This window comes from Lacerta agilis, chromosome 9 (genome assembly GCF_009819535.1).
Source record: "Lacerta agilis isolate rLacAgi1 chromosome 9, rLacAgi1.pri, whole genome shotgun sequence".
Taxonomy (NCBI): domain Eukaryota; kingdom Metazoa; phylum Chordata; class Lepidosauria; order Squamata; family Lacertidae; genus Lacerta; species Lacerta agilis.
Genome location: NC_046320.1, coordinates 28,032,012 through 28,041,596, shown reverse-complemented (window position 1 = coordinate 28,041,596; position 9,585 = coordinate 28,032,012). Strand labels below are relative to the sequence as shown.

Genomic DNA, 9,585 nt, shown 5'->3' with positions numbered 1-9,585 from the left:
TAAAAAAAAAAATTAAGGCTATTTTCGGCACTGCTGGGGTGGAGCCGCAGGGGTGGCCAGCGAGGGGGGGGGGGGAGAGAGAGAGAGAGAAAGAGGACTTAAGCTATTATTCTTGTATTGACTGATATTGTAAAGGCAAAAATAATTTTGGCTGCTTTTTGTACACTGAACATAAAATCATAGCTCTTTATTAACTGAGTATAGAAAGCCCAAGAAGCAGTAGTAAGTATAAAATAGGCTTGCCAACTAAACAAATGCCAATAAGTAAAAGCCAGGCCTGTTCTTAATCCTTTCATAGCAGCCTGAAGATTTTCACAGCATGGAGATAACATTCTCCATTGCAACTTTAGAGAGTACAGTGGTACCTTGGGTTACACATGCTTCAGGTTACATACGCTTCAGGTTACAAACTCCGCTAACCCAGAAATAACGCTTCAGGTTAAGAACTTTGCTTCAGGATAAGAACAGACATTGTTCTCTGGTGGCGCAGTGGCAGAGGGAGGCCCCATTAGCTAAAGTGGTGCTTCAGGTTAAGAACAGTTTCAGGTTAAGAACGGACCTCCAGAACGAATTAAGTACTTAACCTGAGGTACCACTGTATTCAAAACATTGAGAACTCTACTCAAAAAGTCACCAAACAGTGGATTTATAGATCTGTCTCTTAGCTTAGACCTTTTGATGTAAATATATGAAATCTTCAAAAAAAACACCAATTATCTGTTTACTATGCATTGTCCAAAGCCTGCCTTTCTGTAGATTAGACTCCATCAGGTTACATCACATAATACTTTTGTTGAAAGGTTATTCACACTGCAAAAACATCCATCTTACAAACATTATTCTGATATGATCCCACCTACCTGAAACTATGTATGTGCATATAAATTCAGACAATGTGTCCGTATGCTCGAGGGAAAAGAAAGAAAGCGACCTCTGCTGACCAAGTAGTGCTGCTGATTATATTTCTTCTTCCTGTTTTCATTTAAATAAGCTGTCCAGGAAAAAGAAGCCAAAACTATCTAGGAAATACTATTGCACACTACTACTGAGTTCAGAACAGGAAATGGCTGCATATAGATTAGGAGCACCACCATAAAGATAGAACTGCATGGATAATGTAAACCCCCACCCCCACCCATGGGGAGATAATCCTGCATGCCACTGCTAGAAGCAACTGACAAGGTGAGCATAGCTGTCAACTTTTCACTTTTTTAAAAGGGAAATTCCCTTATTCCAAATAGCAGTCCTCATAAGAAAAGGGAAAAGTTGATACAGCTATGACTTAGGTGAGGTATATGAAAATTGTGGAGGGGATGAGAAACAATATCACATTTTTTAACATGGCTGCAATCCTGAACATCAAATACAGTAGTGGCATCTAAGCACAGGATTGCATTAAAAGTATCATTTCTATAGTCAAATAATAATAATTATTATGTATAGATTATACATACAATGTAAATGCATCTTCAACTTTTGTAACATAAAAGTTATGTCCTCCTCAAATCTAGCAGAGATAATGGCAGTAGAATCCAAACATACTCGCTCAGATTGCACAGTGTTAAACTCTTGCTTCTTCTGAAAAGCATTGCTTTGCTCATTTAAAAGTAGTTATGTTCCATATTCTAAGCTCTTCAGTGTGCTGAAAGTAGTAAAATGAAAGCCAAACACACTGTTTCTGTTGATATAGTTGCAGTTTGGGTCCTGAGTATACACCCTGGAAGCTTCTAGTTCAAATCTCTGTTTAGACGTCAACTCACCAGCTAGCCTTTAGCACAAGTCATTGTGTCTTCTTAGCTCATACTCCATCTTTAACAGACACATAATGCTGCTGGTCTACTTTACAGGAGTGTTGTAAGGACTACTAAAATAAACTGTATGAAGTAAAAAAAATACCATATAATATTCATCATGGCTAAAATATATGTGTTATAAGTTTTTTTGAGTGGAGGGGTGGGTCAAGGATCCCCTAAACTCATGGTTGCTAGATCCTCCCCATAATTCCTGGATTTAATAAAAGTTAGAATTAACCAATGCTTTGAGGGTTAAACTGAAAGTTAGCTGGATTCAGCTATGTCTGTCCAGGAAACAACCTGGGAGAGGAACCATCAAGGGAAACAAAGCTAATAATCTAATAATGGCCAAGTCATCAAGAAAACCATTAGGAATGTGAAGATTATGCCAGAGGAAGAGGGTGGGGGGGGGTCTCCCTCCAGCTGTGTGTTAGTGGGCAGAGGCAAGGGGTTTAAAAGGGTGTAGGATTTCAGTTTGGATGGTGTAAGCAAACAGGAAAGAAGTTTCATTTTTGCAAGCTGGGTGTGGGGCAGTCCAGGACAGAAGGATATATGTCTGTTTTATTCTGCACAGAGGTCAGATACAATGTTTGGGGAATCTCTTGGAATCTGAGGCTTTAACAATAAAAGGAAGAGGACCCTCTTGGGATATGAATGCTCTGAACTCTCTTCATCTAGCCTCAGGTTGTATATATGTGTAAATAAACCATATTTCATAAAGACGCCACAGTCTCCGCTGTTCCTCATTGTGCAAAAAGAAGCACAGACCCTAGTAAGTGCACCTGCTTGGCATCCCCTGGAATCTCGCACCACTCAGAGGTTGGGGTGTAATATATTTTTCCTCACTGAATTATGTGGGACTTGCTTCCGATCATTGTTTATTTTATTTCATTTATACCTCATCTTCCTTCCCTTGTGGAATCCAAGGCACACAGTGTATATTGAAAATTTCCTGCAAATCAGCACACAGCAGGGGAGAAGGCCAGGCGAAAATGTTATTCCTTGACGGGCTTCTTTTCCTTTTTGACTTTCAAGCAGGTTTAACATTTTTGTTTTGTTTTATGGGAAGCATTCAGAAATAGACTTTCACCTGCACTCTGAAGATGTACTGTCCAGAAAGCTGTCATCTGATCACATGACCTCCACAATAAATAAATAAATCCTAGGTGCTATGTAGTTCAGATCAACCCTCTAACAACTCTGCAAGAGGCATCAACCCCCCTAGGGGGTGGGCTGGATGGGCTATGTCCTGCTGCCTACTTGGCTGCAGTCCAGACCAGCCTGGTCAGGCAGCAGGGATGGAATTCCCAGCCAAGCTGTGTGTGGTCTCAAACAACAGCAGCCACCATACCACATGCAGCGATGACCGCTTGGCGACCGCATCTGGAGGAAAGAGAGAGGGGGAAAGTAAAACAGAGTGAAGGGAAATCACTAAAAAGGGAAACAGTTCTGCAGAGCCACTGATGGTGGGGTGAGCTCGTTTACACAAGGTTTCTTTCCTGGGGGAGTGAGAGATGTTTCAGAGGCACTACATGGCTGCATAAGCTCACAGGCTAGAAAGGCAATCTAATGGGAAAAAAGAGGGAGGAATCCTGAAACAAGAATGGAGGTGGAGGCACCATAAGGTGGTTTCACTTGGAAGAATGGGGGAAAGGAGAGAAGTGGGCTTGAATCTGATGAAAATGCTCCCAACAAGGGAGGGTGGGCCATGCATGTGTAGCATTTTTGGCAAAGTTGTTGAGCTTCTTTTAGTTTTGGCCAAAGCTATTGAGCTTTTTTGGCAAAATTGCAAGGAAAAAATGCCTATTTGGAGCTATTTTTATGGGAAATCGGCAACAACGGCACTGCCAACATACGTCTGGATTTTCCCAGACATTTTTGCCAATTTCCACACACACTGCTGTTGACTGCAGTATTCCGTATATGTCTGGGAAATTCCGGACGTATGGCAACCCTAAATTAAATCACTATCTCCCTCCCCAATCAAACTATGTTCTGGAAGTACGGTAAATCCTTTTGTAATCATCTGATGAGTGCCTACTGCATTATTAACTCCCACCAGAGGTCACTCAAATCATAGGTTTGAAATCATAATTCATTATATTGCTTTGGTGACATTTTGCTCACATTGATTCATATCATCTTTCCTGATAATACATATTGTGCCATCAGTTCAATCAGGTTTGAATCAGTGGGAATGGGAATTTGTACACTCACTCACTGCGTATATGAGGGAAACTTCTGTGAAACACTCCCCCTCCCCATTCCTTGAACTTGAAAACATGGGCCTTGCATTATGCCATATGGGAGATGCAAGTTCACTACACTGACATGTATATTTTCACTGCCTGATTGTGTGAAGCGGATTCTGTCCCTGATGTGCCAGTAGGGTTTCGGAAGGAGCCTTCTTCCTCTTTGCAGTTCTGCAGAGCTCACAGAACCAAGAGGAATAACTCATCGCAGATCCAATGCCACAAACAGAACATTTCATCTCACTTCTGAGCACAGTGTTTCCAATGGAATAAATTTGCACAGCACTGAGTCATCAAGAGGTGAAGAAAAACAAGTGGAATGATTATCCTTTTATTACACTAGTATACCATCTTTCATTCATCCGAAGATATCAGGGTGGCTCACAGTATAAAAACACAATATATAAAACACAAAAGTATGTAATAAAACAAGAACAAAAACCACAGAACAAATAAACACCCCTCCCCAACAAACACATTTAAAAAGGGGTATAAGATGTTTATCAACCAAAGGCCTAGTTGAATGTTTTCCTCTTGCTCCTAAAGGTGTACAAGTATAATGAAGGCACCAGATGAACCTCCTTGGGGGAGAGCATTCCACAAATCTGATAGCACCTTAAAGGCTAAAAAAAGGGGGGGCACAACCTTTCATGGAATAGGATCCATTTTCTCAGATGCGTGGTATATTTATTACTATTTTATTTATCCACGCATTTTTAAAAGTTCCGTTTCCTGACCATGGTTGCCTTCCCAATAAAACCTCGCACCAGAAGAAAGAGGTGGGGTTTAAAAATTAAAAAAATAAATAAATGAGGCATGCAAGAAAAAGTGAGCGTAGACCAAAGGTGAAAGGGGTGAAAAAGCAAGATCCATTTTCCAAGACCGCCCGCGATTCTGTTTGTGGGCTGAGCCTTTCCCCCTCTCACCCGCCCAGTTGCCTTGGCAACCCGCCCCTCCACCGCTGCCGCGACGTCCATCACGAGAACGCCACGCCCCTCCACCGAGCAGCATGCAATCCGCGCGAAGCGAAGGGGGCGGGCCCAGCCAATTGCCAAGGCAACGAAGCTGGCCTCCCGCCGGCGGCGGCTGCTTCTTTTCCTCCGCGTCCTCGCCGCGCCGCGCCTCTCTCGGAGCTGTCAGCGCGCGCGCGTTGCCGTGCGTGCGCGTGTGCGCGGCCAAGTCCAGTAGCGCCCGCCAGCGCCGCGCCACACGGGCAGGTAGGCAGCAGGAGGAGGAGGAGGAGGAGGAGGACGGGCAAGCGAGCGAGCGGAGCCGAGAGCGGGTTGGTGTGGCGAGGAGGCCAACCTGTAGCCCTTGATGCAAGCAGGTTGTCCGTTCCCCAGGTGGAGAGTCTGGGGGAGCGGGCGGGAAAGGGGCCCCGCTGACCTTTCCTAGGTGGGGAAGGAAGCTGAGGGGTGACATGGCTGTTGTCGTGCAGCCTGGGAGCCCTTGCAGAGCCACGTTGCGGGAGTCCTGCCTGTGCCCTGCTGGCCTGGCCGCCTTTCTCTTTGGGCTCTTTATCTCCTTACTTGGCTTGTGGTCCTAATTCCAAACCTTCACGCTCTTCTCTCCTGCTCATGATAGTCATCTGTAGCTCTTGTGTTTCCTTTCGTTTTTTAGATTATGGAGAAATAAATACGTTTTCTGGCAAGCGTTTCGGATTAAGATGCTTGCTTCCCCTCCCTCCCCATCCAAAAAGAGAGAGTGTGTTTAACTTTTTTCTTTTTAAAGGGGGGGGGGGGTTTGGAATACTTTACGTGGGAAGTGGCTATTGCAAACAAGCTTTTTTTCAGCCAATAATAATAGAAGCATTTTGATTTATGTTTTTTTGGGGGGATTGACAGTATGCCATCTCTTTTAAAAAACAACTTGTTGCATGTAGATTTGAAGGAAACGTGTATACAGTTTTTGGTATAAAAGGGCAGGCATAGTGCTGTAACGCTTTCCCTACTTTGTACATGTCTACAATATTCAGAGGTGTAGCTGTGTTAGGTTGTGGTAGGAAAAACAAATTGTCTTAGTTACAGGTGGGTAGCCGTGTTGGTCTGCCATAGTCAAACAAAATAGAAAATTCTTTCCAGTAGCACATTAGAGACCAACTGAGTTTGTTCTTGGTATGAGCTTTCGTGTGCATGCACACTTCTTAGGTTGACTGTGGCATGGGCTTCCTTGGATTAGAGTCATCAGAGGTAGGCTCCCATCCAGGAGACTGCATACTGCAATAAATCTATTAGTCTTTAAGATGTTGTATCTACAGCATTCAGTTGTTGAAATGGGAGAGATGCTGAACAATAAATAGCAACAATAGAGTAAGGCAAGCACTGAAATAGATCACAGAACATTCAAGCACACTTAAAGAATGTGATGTTGTAAGCAAAGTACTGTATTGAAGAGTCAACAACTATCCCTGCCCCCCCCCCCACCCCATTCAGTTGCATGATGAAATGTGAAGTCGGTGTGAAGTGATCTCTCTATGGAACTGGATTGTTTTAAAGACAAAAACATGGCGATATTGAAATTCTGTGCTTTTGAAAAGCTGAAAATCCCTTGCTTGCTTAATGATGGCACTGGGGGTTGGCAATGTACCGGATCCCTTTGAATAATCCATTTGTCTAACAGTGATATCTGCCCAGAGTGTCCGTTTGATTTCATGGAGAATTTAAATGCAAAATGTTTAAACATGTGGCTTATAATGCAAGCAGAAAAATAAATTGGAAAGTGGAAGAAGTATGTGCAGTGTGAGTAATGATTACTTGTGTACAGATATACACATCCACAGGAGCTCCTGCTCCCCCACAACTGGCCCAGTTGGCTCTGCTCATTCTTACCTTTGCTCCTCTATCAAACTGAACACTGGTTTCTTCTCCATCTCCTCCACTCCACCCCACTCCAATATTTTTGGCGGCTTTTGGCTTAAAAAAGGGTTTTAGGCATATGACATGTTCCTCTACTTAAGTGTAGATTTGGTGCCTTTTCTAAAAAGCGAGTTTATTATTATTTTTAAACTTGAAAGTGCTTGTTGTTGTTGTTGTGTTTTGTGTGTGTGTGTGTGTGTGTGTGTTTTAATAATAAACACAAGAGCCAGCCAACGAGCTAGGCTCTATGAAAAATGTACATCTTACCCCAAAAGGGGTGATTGTGGATCCCCAGTGAGTTCCCCACTCAAGCTATGTACATTGTGCATCAAGTGCCTTTGCAAAGGACCATTAAAAAAAAAAACTTGTGGAAGTGCTAACTAGGAAGAGAGTTTATTTGTAGTCTCATGGTCAACTGCATTCTGACCCTGCTTATAATCTGTTTAACAACTGCCTCAGAAGTACAGGTGACTAACAATCCACATGCTAAACTTTCATGCAGCACACTATGTGGTAATCCACAGGGTTAGAACTGATGTACTGTACTGTGTATGTGCAGCAGAACTGAATAATTCAGCTCAGGAAAAATAGTGCTACATTGGACTGTAGCTGAGGAAAAATGCTCCAGTGTTCCCTTTCTTTTTTAAAAAGAAAAAACATCTTGCAAACCAAAAAACCCCTAGCACACCAGAGGAATATTCTGTTGGAACCCACTAGGCAACCATTTTATAAGATTGACCATAAGGGTTAATAAGCCTTTTTTGGTTACTCAGCAATTGTCCAGTGAGCCTTCCTGCTGTGTTTGGATTCCAACTATATTAATTTCCCTTTCAACTGTTTGTTTCTCAGTTTTACTAAATAAACTTGAGAGAAGCAACAACAGAACAGTATTTTTATAGGAGGCAATAACGCTTTCCAGGGGGATACTTGGGGTGTTCTTGGGTTGGTTCTTGACGTTTGTTTCAGCTACAGAAACTCTTGCATTACCAGCAATTGACATGATTTCATTATGCTATATCTAATGTGGTATTTTAGTTATAGCAATAAAGACAATGACTAGACTGCATGCCTGCAGAGAGCCTAAACAGGAATGGTTATATTTACATATTCCTGTCCTTGAAACATCACAGCTTCTTTGAAAACATTTCCACAAAACTCACCTTCCTTTCAGCTATTGTTTATAAACTATCCTTATCCAACCTAGTGCTCTCCAGATGGTTTGAACTACAACTCCCATCAGCTCCAACTAGGACAGTTGTGCCTCATATTGGATTTCATGGCTCTAGTAGCCTAGTTTTTGAACTTATGGGGAGGGTTTTTCCCCTCCCCCTGCTTTGTGTAGCATCTTGCTTTATTAAGAGATCTGGAGAGTACAAAAGCTTTCTATAGTTTTGTGACATTTTGGTCAGTACCATAAAGGTATTACTGAAATAAAGTTTCAGTTAACTTCATATGGACCTAGACTTCTTTTAACTCCTTGTACGTATAAGGTGCTAAAACGATTTCTGTGGCAGCAGCTTCACCTTCAGATTCTGAAGTTCTGCTTGCTCTGTTAAGCTCCAGGGTTAACACTCTTTCAGCTCTCTCCCCTGAGCCATCATCATTTATATACTTGTGAGTTCTCGCACCCTAGTCCCAGTGGACTGCTGCCGCATAACAACACTTTACTTGTTAAGCAGATTAAGCAAAACTTTTCAATAAGTGTGGTACAGTGGTACCTTGGTTCTCAAACGCCTTGGTACTCAAAGAACTTGGAACCCAAACACTGCAAACCCGGAAGTAAGTGTTTGTAAACTTTTTTCGAAAGCCAAGTGTTTTTGCTATTTATTTTGCGTTTTTGTTTTTGCGGCTTTTTTGTTTTGTTTTTGTGACTGTGTGGAACCCAGTTCAGCTACTGATTGATTGATTGATTGATTGATTGATTATGTGACTACGGTACATTGTTTATTGCAGGCATAGGCAACCTCGGCCCTCCAAATGTTTTGGAACGACAACTCCCATGATCCCTAGCTAACAGGACCAGTGGTCAGGGAGGATGGGAACTGTAGTATCAAAACATCTGAAGGGCCGAGGTTGTCTATACCTGGTTTATTGCTTTCATTTTATGGATCAGTGGTCTCGTTAGATAGTAAAATTCATGTTAAATTGCTGTTTTAGGGGGTGTTTTTAAAAGTTTGGAACGGATTAATCCATTTTGCATTACTTTCTATGGGAAAGCGCGCCTTGGTTTTGGATGTTTTGGTTTTGGAATGGACTTCCGGAACAAATTAAGTTTGAGAACCAAGGTGCCACTGTATATGGTTAGGGGAAGTTTATGCATACATCTTCTGAAACCTGGACTTTAGAAATCTAAAAAGAAACTTGTTTGAATGTTTAAAATTTGTGTGTAATAAGGTTACATTGGCTTCACTTTATATGCAGGCCTGAATCCAGGGTTTGATTCTGCAGAGTGCATTGCGTTCTTATTGCCTTTTGGTATTAATTGGAGGCTGTGTGGTTAGTGCCATGTGGAACCATAGACTTTTAAGCAAGGGTTTCTGGGGTCTGGACTGGCTCGGTCACCATGGTGACACTAATCACAGAATTAAGTAGCAATGCATTGGATGGGATTTGTGTTTATATCTCCTTTGAAGACTCCTGGGATTACTTTCAAAAGCTGGTCTAAATTTAGATCAAATCAAGAAT

General features: G+C 42.2%; 1 protein-coding gene across 3 annotated transcripts in view; it reads left to right on the top strand.

The window, feature by feature from the left end:
- Nucleotides 1-5,286: 5,286 nt before the first annotated feature.
- WDR17 (WD repeat domain 17) overlaps nt 5,287-9,585 on the top strand; it is a 51,646-nt gene continuing 47,347 nt past the window's right edge. The window contains exon 1 of one of the 3 annotated variants that reach the window (XM_033159854.1): nt 5,287-5,327. The gene's annotated coding sequence lies outside the window, so the exon portion shown is untranslated. Of the gene's footprint in view, nt 5,389-9,585 lie in introns of all 3 variants that reach the window. The other 2 variants (XM_033159852.1, XM_033159853.1) reach the window with 2 other exon arrangements.